Source organism: Giraffa tippelskirchi, chromosome 5, assembly GCF_054371585.1.
Source record: "Giraffa tippelskirchi isolate mGirTip1 chromosome 5, T2T-mGirTip1v1.2.pri, whole genome shotgun sequence".
Lineage (NCBI taxonomy): Eukaryota > Metazoa > Chordata > Mammalia > Artiodactyla > Giraffidae > Giraffa > Giraffa tippelskirchi.
In genome coordinates, this window is record NC_137279.1 from 20,913,115 (window position 1) to 20,933,740 (window position 20,626).

The window sequence follows — 20,626 nt, forward strand, 5'->3', positions numbered from 1 at the left end:
TCTTCAATTTAAGTCTGAATTTGCCAGTAAGGAGTTCATGATCTGAGCCACAATCAGCTCCCAGTCTTGTTTTTGCTGACTGTATAGAGCTTCTCTGCCTTTGGCTGCAAAGAATATAATCAATCTGATTTCGGTGTTAACCATCTGGTGATGCCCATGTGTAGAGTCTTCTCTTGTGTGGTTGGAAGAGGGTTTTTGCTATGACCAGGACAAACATATATATATATATTTTTACAGTGGACCTAGTGAGTGGAAGATTAGTTCTCTTCACTTTCCAGAGCAGACACACCCTCAAAGCAGCTAATATTTATCATGTGATAACTATGTACCAGGCATGATTTGTATCTCCTGAGCATATCCTACATGTTGAATACTATCCAGTGATTTATATGCATTGACATAACCCTGAGAAGAAACTGAGGCCCAGAGAGGTTAAGTAAATAGCCCAGCTTCATACAGTAAGGGATGAGAAGCAGATCAGGTATATTTTATAGGGACTGAATCACTTAGACCTTTTATCCCCCACCTCCCTGTAGCACCAGGCTCTAATATTAAGGATCTCACTATTGTTTTAGATCTTGCCCCTCACAGGGTGTGGCTCACAGAGATTACCCTGTAAGGCAGCTCTCTGAATCAGGTGTGCAGAAGCCCTATTGCTCCAGGCTTTTCATCCTTGTGAGCAGAACCTCGCTCCTTTGGGCCTTTAAAATAGACACCTCCCATCCATCTCAGGTTCTATTTGTTACCTGTGCTATATCTTTCAAATATAGTTCTACTCATTTACTAACTTGCTTGGTGCTTCTCTTCCTGATAGAGTATAAGCCCCATGAGGGCAAAGAACCAGTGTTACTGGTACCTAGCACCCTGCCTGGACCACAGAGGCTTTACAGAAAGACCTATGGGTAAATGGAATCTGCTACAGATAAAGCAGATTTCTTTGGAGGCTTCTCCAAAATGAGATTTTGCTAAAGTGCAGGGCACAAAGTGACTCTAGGAACTCTTGGGAACTCATATTAGATAATTGAGTAAAAATGAGACACTTAAAGCATCCTCGCTTGTCCCTGGCACAGCTGTAGAGGACACTGAAGATATGACTCCTTGCACCAAAGCCTCATTACAGCAATTACTGATAATTATCATCCTAAGTGGAGCAGAGAACCTTTCTACAGCTCTTGCAGTGTAGCTACAGGTTTCATTTTCACTTAAAGTATTGATTTCCCTCCCAGAGCCCATCCACATTTTCTCTCCGAACAGTGGTCCTCTCCTGCTGCTTTGTAGGAACAGGCTGTGTGTTTGAGGCACACTTGACTGGACTGAGTTCATGTGGAGGGGAGTAATTTATGGACTAGGCACCCCTGAGGTGGTGGAGTCAGGGCAGGGTGCTGGAGTTGGAAGGCCTGTGTTCTTACCCTGGGATGCATATAGCTTATAATTTATTTTGAGATTGGGTGTCCTCATTTGAGTTAAAAGAGTAAAAGAATTTCTGTCCTGCCTGCTTCACAGACCGTTAGGGTTCAATTAAGATAATGCACAGAAAGCATTATGACCTGGTATGTGTGTGTGTGTGTGCGCGCGCATGCACGCTAAGTTGCTTCAGTCGTGTCCGACTCTTTGCAACCCTGTGGACCTCTGTCCTCTAGGCTCCTCTGTCTGGGATTCTCCAGGCAAGAATACTGGAGTGGGTTGCCATGCCCTCTTCCAGAGCATCTTCCTGACCCAGGGATCAAACCTGCATCTCTTTTATGTCTCCTGCATTCGCAGGTGGGTTCTTTACTATTAGCACCACCTGGGAAGCCCTGATGACCCAGTATATACACATGTAAAGAGTAATTACCTGCCAGCAGCATGGCAGAGTGGAAGGAACAGGAAGCATTGGTATCTGACAGATGGGCTCAAATTTTACTGCTTATTAGCTGTGACTCAAATTATTGAAAAATCTCTGTGTTTCCATTTTGTCATCTGTGAAATGGGAAGAATAATATCAACTTTACATGCATATGAGAGCTAAAGGGAATGATAGTTGAGAGGCTCTTGGCATTTAGTAGGTGCAGTAGTAATAGTTTTCCCATTTGTTTTACTTTCTAACTTAGATAATGCCCTTCTATCAGTATTATATTGCTGTCATAACAAATTGCCACGGAGTTAGTGGCTTATAACAATACAAGTTTGTTATCTCATTGATCTTTAGGTCAGAAGTCTAGTGGGCTTGGCTGGTTTCTCAGACTGACTGACTGAAATGAAGGTGTATTGGCAGGCTCTGTGAGATGATCTGCTTCTAGGCTCATTCAAACTGTTGGCAGGATTGAAGTACCTCTGGTTGTAGGGCTGAGGTCACCATTTCCTTTTTGGCTGGTGGCTGGGAAGTTGTTCTCAACTTTCAGAGGTTGCCCACATTGTTAGGCTTATCGCTCCCTTCCTTCATCTTCAAAGCCAGCCATGGCTGCTGGACTCCTTATATCAGATCATTCTGACCTTCTCTTCTGCCTCTCTTCCCTTTTTAAGAGCCCAAGTGATTATGTTGGGCCCACCCAGAAAATCCAGAGCCCTATTTTAGGATCAGTAAACGTAAATAGGTCCATTTTGCCATGTGACCATTTTGTGACAGTTTAACACAAAAGTTTCAGGGATAAAAGCATGGACATCTTTGGGGGCCTTTATTCTTCTTACTACAACCTTATGTTGATATCTTATTGCTTCATATGTATTAACAGTGTCTCCCCAATAAGATCTAATATTCAAGGTACTCATTCAATGCCTGGCATAGAGTAAGCTCTTGACAAGTGTTAGTTTCAATTTTTGCTATTGATAAGCAGATGGCAACAAGTCTTTTAATTTTTCCATCAGTCCTAACATATCCACCTGGCTGAGGGATATCTCCTTTACTCTCTATCTTCATTATCTCTAGAAAGTGTTTTTGGTCACAGCCCTTGCCCACTAGGCTGGGTTCAGTGCCAGTCCTTTGTGTTAATGAATCATAGGACTTAACCTTGTTTAATTTCCCTTGCATCTCTCCTTATTCTTCCACCAGACTCTCAGCTTTTTGAGAACAGAAACTAATATTCTTACTTATATCATTTGGTAGAGTTTCTGGTATACAATAGATGCTCAATAAATGTTTATTGAATACATGAATGATGAGAATCTATTACACACTTAAAAATAATTGATAAAATAATTACTGGTGGAATGCATCACTTGTACAACATAGATATTGAAACACTCAAGGGGAAATGTATGTACCTGGATGCTGTACTTTCTAAGAGAATTGTTTTTACCCAGAGGTTTCTTGAAAGATAAATATAGGTTATGTTTGTGATTCTCTAGGCAGATCTTGTGGAGGAAGGCAGTACTGAAATTGCTGCAGACTTGTGGTAAAAATGGCTTGAAATTTGCTGAATGATTTTGCCACTTTTTTCTCTGAATGCATCAGAGAACAAACAAATACAGAATTGAAATCAAGCCACATCAGCTTGGCTTACTTCTCATTTGCTTACTTACTGGGACTTATTATATCTAACTGCAAAATTGGACCCTAGTGTTATTTCCCTTGGAAGTTCTAAGTAGCTCTTCCTTCTGCTTTTTCCCTCCCACATGTCGAATGCTCATTTTCTATCCATTTTGTGAAGTGTCTTAACAATACTGCAAAGAGACAGTGGTCAATAATGATCAAATAAGAGCGATGTTCATCAGTTCATTGCATAATATATTTACTGTTGCTGTATGTTTGTTTTCAGTATTTTAAAATTTTGTCTATTTCGGTTTGTCACATTGATTCCAGATCAGCCAGGAGGCTGGCTCCTCTTGCCTGGGCCTGAATCCGTTCACAGCTATTTTGAGCTTGGCTGGTCCTTTTGCAATAATTGCTCTCACTCAGGGACTTGGGTCTTTTGATATTTATTTTTAGGTTCAATATAGTCACCATTATTTTAAAGGAACAGTTTTACTATCTGAAACAAACAACCACAAATAAAAAATTGGAGCCAAATCACAGGTCTCAGGACTCAGATGAGGAATAAAGAAAAATTGTGTGGAGCCATAAATGCTTTCTTCACAGTTTTCCTTCTATTGGGCTGGGGCACATTTTCTGCCATCACAGACCAGTGTTTGGACATCAGATTATGGCTTGGTATAACAAATGTGCTGCCCTCTAGTGGAAGTCTGAGAATCCTAGTTTCCTCTGGATTCAGGGCTCCATTTTGGAATCAGGGCTCCATTTTGGAATCTCAGTCCAGCTTGGTGTGTGGCTTACTTGTGTCACTGAACTGTTTTAGTGAAGTTGGTTCTCAAAGGGCACCACTTCTGGTTGATCACTCATGCACAATTACTTTCAACTCAGCAAATGTTTATTGAACATGCCCTGTGTACCAGACATCAGTCAAGTTACCTGATAAATACACAAATCGAATACAGGGTTCCTGATTTCAGAAGCTTATGACTTTGTAAAGAAGACAAACTTATACAAGAATAAGTAGAATGGTAAGCTGACTCTGTGAAGTTCTACAAATCCAAGGAATTTTAAGTGCTCTGTATGTAGTGGTATGGCCAAAGAGGGTTAGGACTTAGTACTGGACCAATGGTTGGCTCAATGCCTGACTCAATGGTGAGTGTTTCATAATGTGATATGTATGATTGTGAGAAGGTTCTGTAATTAGAACATGGTCAGCGGTGTCAGGAAGGGCTGTATCCAGAACCTCACTGGCATCTTCCTCTCCTGTCATACTCTGACCATTTCTAGAACCATGCTGGATGATATCAGCTGCAGCATAGTAGGTGGTGGCATGGTCAGGAGCAACACACTGGCAAGCCATTCAGCAAGACCGTGTCCATTAACAGACATGACAGGCTGATGTGCCACACATAGAAGTGCTATGCAAACCTATATATGTGTATGTGATGGCCCAGCTTGCTGAGTATGAAAAGTGGGCACTAGGGACCCATCCATACCAGCAACTTAGGGAGGAAAAGGAGGAGGTGGGAGATGTGGGTAGAGTGGTCATGCAGGAGCAGTCATTAGGGTTTGGGTTGTCGCAGGGACTCTGACTTCCATTCTAAGTAAAAGGGGAAGCTATGGCAGGGTTTTGAGGAAGGGGTGTTGTAACCTGTTAAAGTTTGTGAAGTAGTCAGCCTGAGTGTTGGATTGAAAATACACATCATCAGGGAAGGACAGAAGCAAGGACACCAGTTAGGAGGCCCTTTGAGTAATTCAGGTGAGGGATGATGGTGGCCTGGATCAGGGTGGTGGATTGGGGTTATGAGAAGCGGTCAAATTCTGGATATAGTTTGAATGAAGAGCTGATTGAATTTGCTGATGGACTAAATATGGTGCATGGGAGAAATAGAGGAATCGTGAAGGGTGCTAAGATTTTTGGCCTGAGTAACTTGAAGAATGAAGTTGCCATGAGCTGAGCTGGGGAAGCCTGAGGGAGGAGGTTGAGGAAAAATGAAAGTTCAGATGTCTCTTAGATAGCTCTGTGGAAATTGTGAGCACTCAGTCTGGTGTTCAGAGGAGAGGTGTGGGCTGGAGATGCAAACTGAGAAGTTGTCAGCACAGTACTTAGAGTTTAAAGCTAGAAGACTCTGTGAGGTCACCCAGGGTATGACCATTGGTCAGGAAAAGAGAGCCAAGTATCTGAGCCATGAGATTCATCTAGAGTCACATTTGAGTTCTCAACTCTGACAATCCTAGAGGAAAGGAATAGGTTGAACTTGTCTTTTCGCAATTTATTTGACCATGGAGCCCTCTTTCCCTCTGCGTGACTGTAGAATTGCTGTTTCATTGAACGCATTTTTGAGAAGGCCACATTAGGCTTCTTAGGGCCATAAGGGGAGGAACTTTCTATGATCTACTAAGGAGTTTTGACTTTATCTTCCAGGTGGTGGGAGATCACTGAGGGATTTTAAGAGAGGAAGTAACAGGATGGTATAGTTTTGTGGCAGTGTGGAAGGTAGTTTCGGGAGGGGAGTCTGAGGGAAGAAGACAAGTGAAGAGGTGATTGCAGTAGCCTAGGTGAAAGATGATGAAGCCCTGAAAACGGCCTTTGGGAATGGAGAGAAAGATTCAGATGAAATGAATATTTAGGAAGTTTAAGATCTATAAAATTTGAAGAGCAATTAGGAATAGTATGTGATGAAAAAGATTCTATGATAACCCTGAGGGTTCTGGCTTAAATAGGATTTTCTTTAATTACCTATATCCCTTAGAGAGGTCTATCAATGCAAGCTACAAACCAGCATTTCATGTAACTAACTTTTATTTTTAACATGGCTCCAGTTATATTTTATTTTACAAGGAAAAAAATGGGAATCAATTTATTGCCCAAACAATGCTGCCTTCTTTGTCATTCATAAAGTCATACTGGTTTTACTAATACAAAAAGTGCTTAAAAATGATACTTAATAGAATGAATGTAATTGATCCATTTGAATGTGCTGGGAATTATGATGGTATTTTCTTTAACATTTAAAGTTATATTTTTGGAATTGGTGTGTTTTAATCTTTTGTATACATACTACAGATTTAAAAAGGGAGCATATTATACTGACCAGAAAAATGTTCCTAGGCCTTTTGTTAAGGACCTTGGATGTATGCCTGGGCCCTGTTTTCCAACACTGATAAAAAGTGGGAGACATTCCAGTATTGCTTATTTTGATTGTTCAATGTTGAGAATGCTGGCTGAGAAATGCTGGCATTCCTCTACCTGCTTCATGGACCCTGGAAAGAAAGGATGCTTCTTTATGGTAGTGGTGGAATGTCCACAGCCTTTTAAATAACCTGTTGCCTGCAATGGTGGCATCTCCTGACTAGCTTAGGCTCCAAAACCTGAATTGAGGAAGACCAAGTTGTTTAGGGTTATGCAAATGATGAATAATGTCATATCTAGACTACTAATGAAGCACAGAAAAAAGACCTTCAGATCAACACCTAAGTAATTCTTCAGAAAAAATATGAACATTTTTGGGGGGATAGTAAATATTTGTTCTGTTTAAAAATATTTCTGGTTTTCTTCCCTCTAGGCACATGTTGGATTGAATCTCCTGATCTGCATTTTAAAAGACTGGTCATGTGACTGACTTCAGCCAATGAAATGTAAGTGGAAATGATGTGTATCACCTCTGGATGAGAGCCAGTGTGTAATTTGCTTTATTTCCTTTCCATTGTCATGGTGCCCAGTGATGCTTCAGATGATGGAGGCTCTATTAGATTTTGTTCTTGAGTAAGACAATGTGGGGATGAATGCCTAGAGGATTTGTAAGCTTAATTGTTTTAAGTGATTGAGATTTGGGGCCTGTTTGTTATAAAGCTCATTTTGACTAATACACTTGTAATCCTTCATTTACATATTTAAAAATACTGCTTATATTTTCTGATTACCATATGTTCATTGTAGAGAATTTTGAAAATACAGAAAAACACAAAAAAGAAACAAATATTCACTGAAATCACCTACATAGAAATAGTTTCTGTTAATATTTTGAGGTATTTTATTTCTTTCTCTCATATATTCACATTAAGAAAATTGAGATCACATTATATATACAATACTGCTTTTTTACTTCGTATTATAGCAATAGTCTTTAAAATATAGAAATAATCCTGTATAATATTAATTGGTGAAGGAATGTTGTAATCTATTTTTTATATTTATATCATATAATTTAGAACAAAGTTGTATTTTATTTTTGTACTTTTTCTTGCTGTAAATAACATTCTGGTGAAATATTTATATCCATCTTTGCTTGGATTGCTGCTTATTTCCTTAGAGTAGATCCTAGAAGGGGAATTATTGGGCCCAGGAGTATGCATATTTTTTTATAATTTGCTACATATTGCAAAATCTCCCAGAAGAAAGGTTGTACCAATTAACACTCCAGCAGTGAGAGATGGGCCATCTTGCCACCCCTGTTGAGTATTAGAATTCCTTTTAATCTCTGTTAATTTGATAGGTGAAAATGCTATCTTGTTTTATATTTGCATTTCTCTGATTACAAGTGATGCAGAACATTTATTTCATATGTTTATGAGTCATTTGCATTATTTTCTTCTGGGAATTGTCTAAATGGATTCTCAAGTCCCCCTAACGCCCAAACTGTTAAACAGAAAGCAACACAGGAAACCAGAAGTGGAGTTCTCTTGCCACAGAGCCTCAGCACACGTTTTTTGAAGTGTGAGCGTTGAACAGGCTTCTCTTATTCCCTCTCATCATGCTTGTTTTGATTATTTTCTCCCTAGTCGTCTCTCTCCACAGCCCATGTCTCCCTCAAGCCTTGGTCTCCCTCCAAGCATCTTATTGCACCAGGTTGCAGTCATGCCTAAACCTGAAATTGTTAAGAGGAAAGGACAAATGTGATCAAAGTTAGTTTTAAGTGGAAGAACATTATTGTGGAAAAAAAATCCCTGAAGCATCCCCCTATGAAGGTCCCTCCCTACCAACTGATATGTTCCCAAAGCAAAGAGGTGGTGGGCACATCCTCTCCTAAAGGGTCAATGATTAACAGCACAGCCTGCTTCTCTGGCTTTAGGCTCGAATCTACTGTCCCTGGTGATAAAGCTTAAATTACTCTTCCTGGAAGCATTCTTATTTATTTCATAGACATTGCATTACCCCCGATTGTCTATTTGGTGCTTTTAAGAAGAGAGAAGAAAGAATCTAAATTTCCCCAAAGTGAGTGTTACTTTTTAGCTACTGTGAGATAAAAGACAGATTGAAATGGAGCCAGAGGGACCTGCCCTTCACCCTCCATCTTCATCGGAGTTGGAAGCTCACATTGGTATGTCAGGCAGCAGCTGGCAGGCTCTTTTATCATCATTAATTGTCCGCTGAGTTATCACAAGGAGAGACTAGAATTCGAGTTTAATTACATCTGTATCATCTCTGATAAAGTTCAGGAGATTCTGGTAGTGCAAAACAGGCATGGGCCAGTGATGTGCCAAGGATATTCTGCGAAGCAGAAACCATGTGTATCCTTGAGGGGGGAAAAAGGTGAATTAGCTGAATTCTGAGGGAAGTCAGGCGTTATCAAGGCTGGACAACTCTCGTGAGATATGGTGATGGAGAAGATGGGGGAGGGAAGCTGCTGACGGCACTGAGCTGGTTAAGGGTGATTTGATTTCTGTGGAGCAGGTGTAGGGGGACTTTTCAGGGAACAAAGATTCATCCAAGGAAATTTGCTTGTCTTAATGGACAATAATCTACTGCCAGTGAAGGAGCAAAGACATATGTTTGGTTTTCTTTGAAGAAAATACAACAGCACTCCCTCCCATTTCTTTTCTTCAGATGGTCTCTGATTTAGTCCTGGAAATACGTGCTCATGTAGAGTGTGGCTTAAGTGACAAACTGGCTTTGACTAAAAGAAGAACTAAACTAGCAGCTTAACAGAAATGGTTCAGAGTAGGCGGCATGGGAGCTGAGTGTATCTGTAGCTCATTGTTTCACGAAAAGTCAACAAGGACCAAGAACCTTCATCACACTGCGGCAATGGCCCTTCTGCCTGGCTTAGCCATACAGGATCTCATTCTGATCTTGTATCAGTCCTTATGACCTTCTACTTCTGGTGCTTTCATTATTGATTGAACCTTCTGCCTCAGAATAAAGTTTTGGCCTCTGCTCTGTTTCCCTTCATTGGGGCATGGATCTTGTGCTTCAGGTTGTGAACCACTAGGCTTCATCTTAACTCCCACTTTCTGGAAGACAATCTGAAGCTCTTTTAAGAGATAGCTCTTGTAGAATTAAGTGTTTTCAAAGAATCATATCGATTGGCCATCTGGCCCTCTGCTTTTCAAAAGGATAATTTTAGTGTGACTCTCATATCTTAGGAAGAGCAATTTATTTTAGTCCTTAGGCCCTCTTTCAGCATTAAAAAAGAGTAGATCATATAAATGCAACCTGAAAAATCTAAAAAGAATAATTATGTATGGGTGTATGTATCTCTGTACACAGTAAAAGGGCTTTGCCTACATTCTAGATCTCCAGTAAAGTGTTATGGTCTTTTATGTTAGGTCTCTTACATAAGTCACTAAACTAATCTTTGTTCTGATTTTTATAGTCAGGTACAAAACTGGTGGTTCCCTTGGTAAAGAATCTGCCTGCAATGCGGAGACTTGGGTTCGATCCCTGGGTTAGGAAAATCTCCTGGAGGAGGGCATGGCAACTCACTCCAGTATTCTTGCCTGGAGAATCCCCATGGACGGAGGAGCCTGGCGGGCTACAGTCCATGCGGTTGCAGAGAGTCAGACACAACTAAGCGATTAAGCACAAAACTCACAGAGGTAAGTTTGGAAAAACAGGTACATCAAAATCAGAGCTCTCAGAATTTAAAATATGTTGATGAAGTATAGATACATAAGAGATGAAAGCTGAATCCAAAAACATATATAGTACACACACACACATACACACACACACACACACACACATATATGCATGCTCAGTTGTGTCTGACTCTTTGTGACCCCATAGACTGCAGCCTGCCAGGCTCCTCTGCCCATGAATTATTCTGACAAGAATACTGAAATGAATATATATATATATATATATATGCCAAAATTTTTATGTGATTGTAAGTTTCTTGAAGTCAGAGGTTCTTATTTGTATTTCTTTACAACACCACCAGGGTAATAGAGACAGAGTAGATGCTCAGTAAATATGTACTAAATGTATAGAGTATTTACTGAGTATGTTAAGCAGCTGTTATAGTTACCATATGCTCTGGTGGGCTAATCATGTTAATTGAGATGTGGACAGAAGTAGAAGTAGGTGTGGTGCACTAAGATCAGTCAGTGAAGTTGCTCAGTCGTGTCCGACTCTTTGCGATCCCATGGACTGTAGCCTATCAGACTGCTCCATCCATGGAATTTTCCAGGCAAGAGTAGTGGAGTGGATTGCCATTTCCTTCTACTGAGCTATTATTGAGTGCATTCCACTTTACAGAACTCATCAGGGCTGCCCCTGAGGTCACAGAACAGAAGCATTTGCCTCAGGGCTTGGTTGTACTACAGGGGCAGCTAGCTGGGTGTAATTCACGAAGGCCTCTGATAAAGGAGAAAGATACATATACCCGTATGACGATGAAGCGAAGTCAGGTAATAATCACTTTCTTTGTCTCCCACTACTTTTCTTTTCTTTTTTTTTTTAATTGCAGTATAGTTGATTTACAATGTTGTGTTAGTTTCTGGTATACAGCAAAGTGATTCAGTTATATATATATATATATATGTGCATATATATACATATATTCTTTTTTGGATTCTTTTCTATTATGATCTATTATAGGATATTGAATATAGTTTCCTGTGCTATACAGTAGCACCTTACTGATTCTCTGTTTCACATGTTGTAGTTTGTATTTGCTAATTCCAATTTATCCCCCCTCTTTGGTAACCGTACATTTGTTTTCTATGTCTGTGCTTTTGTAAACAAGTTTTTGTTTTTGTAAATTGTTTCTGTTTTTGTAAATAAGTGCATTTGTATCATTCTTTTAGATTCTATATATAAGTAATATCTTAACGATATTTCTCTTTATCTGACTATCTTCACTTAGTATTATCACATGTCAGGTCCATCCATGTTGCTGCAGATGGCATTATTTCAATCTGTTTAAGGCTAAGTAATATTCCACTGTATGTATGTACTACATCTTCTTTATCCATTCATCCATCAATAGGCACTTAGCTTGCTTTCATGTCTGGGTTATTATAAACATGCTACTATGAACACTGGGGCTCATGCATCTTTTCAAATCAGAGTTTTCTCCAGACATATACCCAGGATTGCTGGATCATATGGCAACTCTATTAGTTTCTAAGAAACCTCTTAGAAAGGCAGTTTTCCATTGTTACTGCCTTTCCAAGTCCTTTCTATGGGATTATTTTCTCCTCTGTCTCCCAGAGAAATACAGGCAGGCCCTATCACTCTTCTGTCCAAACCAGAGCAACACAAATAGTTCTCCCATTACTTCAGATCACACAACATCCTGTTAGGATGGTAATGAATGTATCTAGTCCCATGATATAGTTAAAACTAATTTCGTTTAAAAATAACCCTTTCCCTTTCTCCCAGTTCACTCTTATTCCAGGCAGAAAACCACAGTCAAGGAAATGAAACGCTGTCGACTTCTCTCTCTTCTCTCCTCACTGGTCATTTCTAAACCTCCTTCCACATTCTACTAACTCTGGGCTCTGACTAGGGAGAGCATACATCCTATGTACTTAGGCTAGTCTCCTGGGACCTAGTTATTAATACTGTCCCCTTATATCAGGGTTCTCCAGGGCAATAGAGCCAATAGGATATTATGTATATTATAAATTATAATTCTCTCATGCAATTATGGGCGCTGGCAAGTCTAAAGTTTGTAGAGCAGGCCAGTAGGCTGGAAACACAGGCAGGGTTTCTAGGCTATAGTCTTGAGGCAGAATTCCTTCTTTTCTGGGAAACCTTGGTTTTTGCGCTTAAGGATTTAATAGCTGAATGAGCCCCCTAATAATTGAGGGTACTCTCCTTTACTCAGTGTCAACTGATTATAAACATTAACCACAAAATACCTGCATGGCAGGATCCAGGCTAGTGTTTGACTAAGCGACTGAGCCCCATAACCCAGCCAAGTTGAAACAGAGTGAACACTTGCACCTTCTCCTTCACAGAAGCCTCTCTGTATGTAAAATAAATCACATGGCCACTCCAGTCATGGAAAGGAGAGGAGATAAGAACGCAGGAAACTTCTCTCTTAATGGCACCTCAAGATGGCAGATATTTAAGCCTGACTCTTGCTCTTGGGGCATTTTTTTGGTTCTTTGGAGAGGTTACCTTCCCTTCCTCAACACTAGGGAACTCTAAGCTTGGTTCCCCACAGGGCATAGGCAGCTCAATTCTGGTAGTCGGGACTTGGCCCCAATGTAACGGATTTCTCACTTTGCTGTCAGACCAGCAGTAAGCCCATATCTCACCTTTGAGGTGGGAGTCAGGTGTGCACACAAGAAGCACATATTAGGCTTTCCAAGGAGTCTTTCTGAAATATCTTGTCCTATGTGTGAGGTGAGGGCAGGAGCCACTCATCCCTTATAGTGTTATTTGCTTAGTTGTGTCTTACTATTTGTGACTCCATAGACTGTAGACTGCTAGGCTCCTCTGTCCATGGAATTCCCCAGGCAAGAGTACTGGAGTAAGTAGCCATTCCCTTCTGAAGGGGATCTTCCTCCCTCAGGGATAGAACTCGTCCCCTGTATTGCAGGCAGATTCTTTACTGTCTGAGCCACCAGTGAAAGTGTTAGTTGCTCAGTTGTGTCCGACTCTGCAACCTTATAGACTGTAGTCTGTCAGCCCCCTCTGCTCAGGGATTCTCCAGGCAAGAATATTGGAGTGGATTGCCATTCCCTTCTCCAGGGAATCTGCCTGACCCATGGATCGAACCCAGGTCTCCTGCATTGTAGGCAAATTCTTTAGCCTCTGAGCCACTGATAGATTACCATCTGAGCCACCAGGGAAGCACAAGAATACTGGAGTAGGTTTCCAATCCCTTCTCCAGGGGAACTTCCTAACCCAGGAAATGAACTGAGGTCTCCTGGATTACAGGCAGATTCTTTACCTGTTGAGCTACCAGGGAAGCCCTAGGCCACCAGAGAAGCCCATCCCTTATTACACAATTTTATACACACATACACACATCTTACAATCTTATACCTTTGACATGAATGAAAGGATGGAGGGTTGATTAGTTTTAGTTTATTCCTTTGAAATTCTTCATGATGGCAAAGTGATATCTATGTTTCAAGATTTTAGCCTCAAGTCCCATTTTAGTATCCTGTACTGCTGCTGCTGCTGCTGCTAAGTCGCTTCAGTCGTGTCCGACTCTGTGCGATCCCACAGACGGCAGCCCACGAGGCTCCTCCGTCCCTAGGATTCTCCAGGCAAGAATACTGGAGTGGGTTGCCATTTCCTTCTCCAGTGCATGAAAGGGAAAAGTGAAAGTGAAGTCACTCAGTCGTGTCCGACTCTTAGCGACCCCATGGACTGTAGCCTACCAGGCTCCTCCGTCCATGGGATTTTCCAGGCAAGAGTACTGGAGTGGGGTGCCGTTGCCTTCTCCAAGTATCCTGTACAGAGGCACACAAAAATACATACTTCTGTACATTTGTCTATAAATATTATTAGTCCACAGAACTTCCAGTAACAAAAGTGGGCTGGGGAATTATGCCTCACATTGCCCTTCTTTGTTTTCTGTGTAATACTTTCTGGATGTTTATTGTGACCTCATTTTGCCAGCAGATAGTGTGTGTGTGTCTGTGTGTGTGTGTGTGTGTGTGTGTGTGTTTGGAGGTGGTAGGGAGAGGAGGGTAGCATATGACTCTCCAGAGAGTAATTAGTCTGGGTCCTCATATTCTTCTGGGTTCAACCCTGGGTCTCACATCAGACAAGCTGTATGGATGCTCTGTAAACCAAGAAGTAGGGTGAATGCTCCTGCTGGCCTCACCCTTTGCTACAAAGGCATTTAAAACAAGGCCCGAGGCAATTGAGACATCAAATAGCCCTAGTGCTCTTATAATAGCAAAATATTGAATATTTAAAGGGTAAGCAGGCTTGAAATTTGTAATGGAAAGAAAATTTCCCTTTAAGTCATTAAGGAGTATGAGGAACCCTAGCCTTTGAAAAATAGTTGGAAAAGTTTGAAGAATTCATAAGTCAAAAGAAGCTGGGTTACATTCATGAATATGCAAAGCTTTGAGTAAAAAATAAGGGCCAATTCAGAGGTCCATTTAAGAAAGTGACCAGAGCATAATTAAAGTAACTGGCTTCATAGCCAATTTGGAATTCTGTCTCTAGGAAAATGGTTCAGTTCAGTCGCTCAGTCGTGTCCAACTCTTTGCAACCCCATGAATTGCAGCACGCCAGGCCTCTCTGTCCATCACCAACTCCCAGAGTCAACCCAAACCCATGTCCATCGAGTTGGTGATGCCATCCAACCATCTCATCCTCTGTCGTCCCCTTCTCCTCCCGCCCCCAATCCTACCCAGCATTAGGGTCTTTTCCAATGAGTCAACCCTCGCATGAGGTGGCCAAAGTATTGGAGTTTCAGCTTCAACATCAGACCTTCCAATGAACACCCAGGATTGATCTCCTTTAGGATGGATTGACTGGATCTCCTTGCAGTCCAAGGGACTCTCAAGAGTCTTCTCCAACACCACAGTTCAAAAGCATCAATTCTTCGGCGCTCAGCTTTCTTCACCGTCCAACTCTCACATCCATACACAACCACTGGAAAAACCATAGCCTTGACTAGACGGACTTTTGTTGGCAAAGTAATGTCTCTGCTTTTAAATATGCTATCTAGGTTGGCCATAACCTTCCTTCCAAGGAGTAAGCGTCTTTTAATTTCATGGCTGCAGTCACCATCAGCAGTGATTCTGGAGCCCAAAAAAATAAAGTCTGACACTGTTTCCACTGTTTCCCCACCTATTTCCCATGAAGTGATGGGACCAGATGCCATGATCTTAGTTTTCTGAACATTGAGCTTTAAGCCAACTTTTTCTCTCTCCTCTTTCACCTTCATCAAGAGGCTCTTTAGTTCTTCTTCACTTTCTGCCATAAGGGTGGTGTCATCCGCATATCTGAGGTTATTGATATTTCTCCCGGCAATCTTGATTCCAGCTTGTGTTTCTTCCAGCCCAGTGTTTCTCATGATGTACTGTGCATATAAGTTAAATAAGCAGGGTGACAATATACAGCCTTGACGTACTCCTTTTCCTATTTGGAACCAGTCTGTTGTTCCATGTCCAGTTCTAACTTGCTTCCTTACCTGCATACAGGTTTCTCAAGAGACAGGTCAGATGGTTACTATGTGATATTCACAGACAAACCAGGGAAAATGAGCACATGAATTGGCATTGAAGAAGAACATAAGTTGAGGTGGTTAAGAGGGCAGGTTCTTGAATAAGAATGAACAGATCCTGATTCAGCTTAAATAATTTATAATCTGGGTGGCATGAGGATACCTGTAGAACTTTCTCTACCTTAATTTTCTCACCTTGTAAATTGGTGTCTATCTCACAGGGTGGTTGTGAGAATGCTACCTTGATACATAGTAAGTGCTCATTAAACACATTGTTATTGTGCTTAGAATTTTTGTCTCCTAGAAGCACCAAAAGTCTGATATGAAGATGAACATTTCTGATAAAAAAGAGGAGACAAAACTCAGCTCTACCAGAGAGTAGTTCAGATTTTCTGTTGAATGGATTTGATTATATACTCACCAAAATAAATAATTCATTCTGTTTCAGATATAAAAGAGAGAAAAGTATGCCAAAGAAAGTGTTTAATTCCACAAATAGAGGGAATGACTTTCAGTTTGCTCTTGTTTCTCAGTGTTTACATTACTGAATCTCTTTTCTCCAGAAGAGATAAAAAATTCCCCAGAAGTTGTTTCATCTTCTGATTATATGGTATTATATTGGTTTATAGATATGCCTATTAGAGACTCAGTTCTTCAGTCATAAAAATATGACTCATATTAATTAGGACAGAGTGTGTGATATAACCAAGACACCCCAAGTCCCACTGTTGCATATCAACAAAGGTTTACTTACCCCTTGGACTACAGCATGCTGCTACAGCTCTCCTGAAGGATTTCCCTCCAAAATTGAGGTAGTAACCTGGTACCATTTTATCCTGTGGCTCCCATGTTTGCTATGGTCCTTTTGATGTCCTGCACTGGATCTTTAGTTTCCCCAACTGATAAGCAATGATATGATATGAAGCTGATAATGTGAGATGTTTTATGTTCAGCTTGGGGATGGCAAACATTATTTATTCCCATATTCTTTTCACCAGAACCTGGTCACATGGCCCCAACCTGACTACAAGGGAATCTAGGAAATGTAGGTTTTCTATATTCCCATGAGGGGAAAGAGGGACTGGAAAGCATTTTAGTTCATCTCTATGCATGACTTTTGTTGATGTGACATTCGAGTTTTTGTACTTGTAAGCTTTTATAGGATGGGTTGCAAGAGGGTTGTTGGGAGATCTTAGCCACTTTCATGAAACAATATATTCAATCATAGTCATTCATAGAAGCAGAATATAGTGTCCTAAGGTAATAATAATACTATATACCTGCAAACTTCTCATTTATGTAATTCACCCCAGAAGGGGATGGGCAAATATGGTAGGCTGTTGATCAACTTTGAGAGAAAGAACTTAAGACTGCCCTCACAAAGTTTTCAAATGGCAGTTGAACTGTATGATGGTTGTTTTGTACTAATTTGGGCAAGGCTGGCTTGTCTGTGACCCTTAACATCTCTATGTCTTTGTTTCTTCAGCTCAGTCAATGTAAGTTGGACCAGATAATGACCATAGCTCTCTTCAGCTTTTAGAGTCAATCATTTGTCCTTTCTGTCCTCAAGCACTCTTAAGGTTCTCCTTACTTCTTTTTCTCCCATGCCATGGTGGGAGTCTAAGAAAAAGCCATTTAATTTAATTTTAATGTCATCTGAAGTCAGATGTATTAGGAAGACATATCTAGGGGGTGGTAAATCTTCATCCCAAAGCTAAACACTATGGTGCTGGCAGTCAGATCAAGCACCAACTTAACACATTGACTGTGCTCTGTGAGGTTTTCGCTAAAGGTAATAGTTTCATTTCAAGAGGGCATGATATGACCCGTGGTATTTTCACATTCTCAAGGGTAACAAGCCATGAAAACACAGGGTTTATTTGTATGTATGAGTTCCAAAAATCATCCTTTGATTTTGCATGCTAGGAAGAACATCAGGCTGGGGCTATGTTATCAAAGAATCATCCAGGTTATTGTTCAAAACATGGAATTCTGGGCTCCACTCCATAATCATTAAGGTCAAGTATCTGGGATAGAATCCAGTAACCTGAATTTCTGACAAATTCTCTGGTTTGAGAGCTTGATAAAAGTTTGGCAACCTCTAAACCACTAACCAAGTCACAGAACTGTCCTCATCTGTAGAAGGAGAATATTGACACTTATTCTTTGTCACACAGAATTATTGCATGGGTTAAAAGGATAGCATGGATCCAAGGATTTTACTGAATGAAAATTCCCTGTGAATATAACTTTGAGTTGTTACTGTTGGGGCAAAGCCTAGTCAAACTACCATCTTGGGCTTTTGCATTTTCTTGAAAATGTCTCAGGTCCCCCTCTTCTCAGAAGCTTAGTTAGGCCAGGGTATCAGCATGTGATGCATTCCTTCTGGACCCCCTGCTTTAGACAAGTTCATGTCAACTGCTGCAGCTCCAAAGTGCATGTGGAGTTAACTCGAAGCTAGGCTCCATTTGTGAGCTTGCAGATTTTAAAGGGGATAGTGCAATGTTCTCTTCTGTTTATCAGGGACAAACAAAGCTATTAGCTCTAAGTCTAGGGAAAGGAAAAAAAAAATCACTTTTCATATTGTGCAACCAACCCTAAATCAGGGCAATCTCTCCCTCATTGCTGGCTAATATCCAAGCCACGGTGAAAAGCTGATGTTTTTGTTTAGAATGGATTTTTGTGGTGTTTATAAACCAAGACTCCTTGAAATTTTCATTAGGAGGATCATGCAGTTCACCTCTTGTCCTGCCCTTTCTCCTTTCTCCTGGAATAGTTGAGTGATTTTGAAAATTCTCAGTAGTTTAATTGATTAGTACGGAGAGTTCATTGTGAAAGTCACCTTTCGCAAAGCAGAACTGAGATTGACACACAGTCAAGATTCTGTGACCTTAGAGGATGAAGAACAAGGAATGAGGAGAAAGTGACCTTCCTTACAGTCCCGGATGTGTGAGGATGAGAAGAGAGCAGTTATTTAGGAACACAGTGCTGACACTTTGCTAGGCATGGAAGATGCATTATATCATCAAATCCTAACAATTTATAATCCCGTGATATACATATTATTATTGCTATATTTATAGGCAAGGAAACAGAGGTCAAAGTGCTTAACTTGCTAATAGGTGGTAGAGCCAGGATTATTCCTGTGTAACAAACCATCCTAAAGCTTAATGACTTAAAACGATAATCATGTATTGTTGCTTGCAAGCCTGTACAACCAGTATCGGCTGACAGGTTCTGTTGATCTGGGTCAGGGTCAGCTAATCTTAGTTGAGCTTGTTCATGTATTTGCAGTCAGTTCGCCAGCTGGCCTGTGTGTGTGTGTGTGTGTGTGTGTGTGTGTGTGTGTGTGTGTGTGTGTGTGTGTGTGTGTGTGTGTGTGTGTGTGTGTGTGTGTGTGTGTGTGTTTCTGGCTGACTGGTTTAGGATGGTTTCCCTTGTGTGTCTGGGCAGTCAGTTGACTGTTGACTAGACTGATGAAGCTGTGACAGGTTGTATTTTCCAAAGATGACCACAGTATATCTTTATCCCACGTATTCTTTTTACAATGTGACATTGCAGTTTTCTCATCTTTGTCCCTTTCCTTTGAATCTGGGCAGGGCTTTGAGACTGCTTTGACCAATAGAAGGTGTCAGAAGTAATGCTCAGCCAATTTCTAGGCTTAGACCTTGAGAAAATGGCAGCTCCCACTTTCTTCCCTTCGTGGCTTTGCTCCTGGAAGTTACCTACAATGCTGTGAGGTTGCGGAGCAGCCACTTGGAGGGGCCACGTGTAGATGTCCGGGTCACGTGTAGATGTCCAGTCCACAGTCCCAGCTGAGGTCCCAAATGACAGCCAGCAGACGTGTGAGTGAGGGAGCCGTACATGACCCCAGCTCCCGGGTGTCTGGTCCCCTCAGGCCCTCGAGCTGCCCAGCTGATGCCAGAGGGAGAGAGATGAGCTGCCAGGGCCAGGCCCTACTCAAAGTGCTGGTTTGTAAGGAAAATAAATGATAGCTGTTTTAAGTCACTGAGTTTGAGACACTTTGTTTTACTGCAAAGGATAACTGCAGTGGTTATCAGGAATGTGTCTTATATGATCCAGCAAGCTAGACCGGGCCTGTCTGCAGAGTGGTAGTGGGGTTAAAAGAGAGAAAGTAGAAGCACAGAAGGTCTCTTGAGGCCTGGGCTCAACACCGGCACATTCATTTCCAGTGCATTCTGTTGTGCAAAGCAGATCACAAGCCAGCCTGGTTCAAAGGAAGGGGAAAGAGACTCTGCTTTTTGGTGGGAGGAGCTGAAAAGTCACATGGAAAAGTGTTCGGATGAAGGCAGATGAAACCTTGTGTCCATTTCATCAGTGTATTGCATTACACAACCCCCTGAGCCTTGGGGACAATTCAGGTCTGTAAGAAAGCTGAAGTGACACTTAGAAACACAATGATTGTGTTTCATGTAACAATATATAGAGAATGAGGCCTGACTTCTGGCAAACTTGACCATATAGAAGGTCATTTGCAGGAAAAGAAAGTCAAGAAAATGGCTCTGACCAAGCTCATCTACTTCACCAATGGCACAGGTGTGCCATTTTCCTCCAGGCCCAGTGGAGGAGGAAGGAAAGAGAACAATTTTTTTTAATTGAAATATAGTTGATTCACAATGTTGTGCTAATTTCTGTTGTATAGCAAAGTGATTCAGTGTTATATATATCTATATATCTATATATATATATTCTTCTTGAAATATTCTTTTCCATTATGGTTTACCCCAGGAGATTGAATATAGTTCCCTGTGCTATAGAGTAGCAACCTGTTTATCCATTCTAAATG

General features: G+C 41.0%; 1 long non-coding RNA gene across 10 annotated transcripts in view; it reads left to right on the forward strand.

Moving 5' to 3' along the window:
• The window catches only part of LOC145507395 (uncharacterized), a 721,493-nt gene that overhangs the window by 35,336 nt on the left and 665,531 nt on the right, over positions 1-20,626 (forward strand). For all 10 annotated transcript variants that reach the window (XR_014054820.1, XR_014054819.1, XR_014054810.1 and 7 more), the window contains one exon: positions 7,015-7,087. This is a non-coding gene — a long non-coding RNA (uncharacterized LOC145507395). The remainder of the gene's footprint in view (positions 1-7,014; positions 7,088-20,626) is intronic.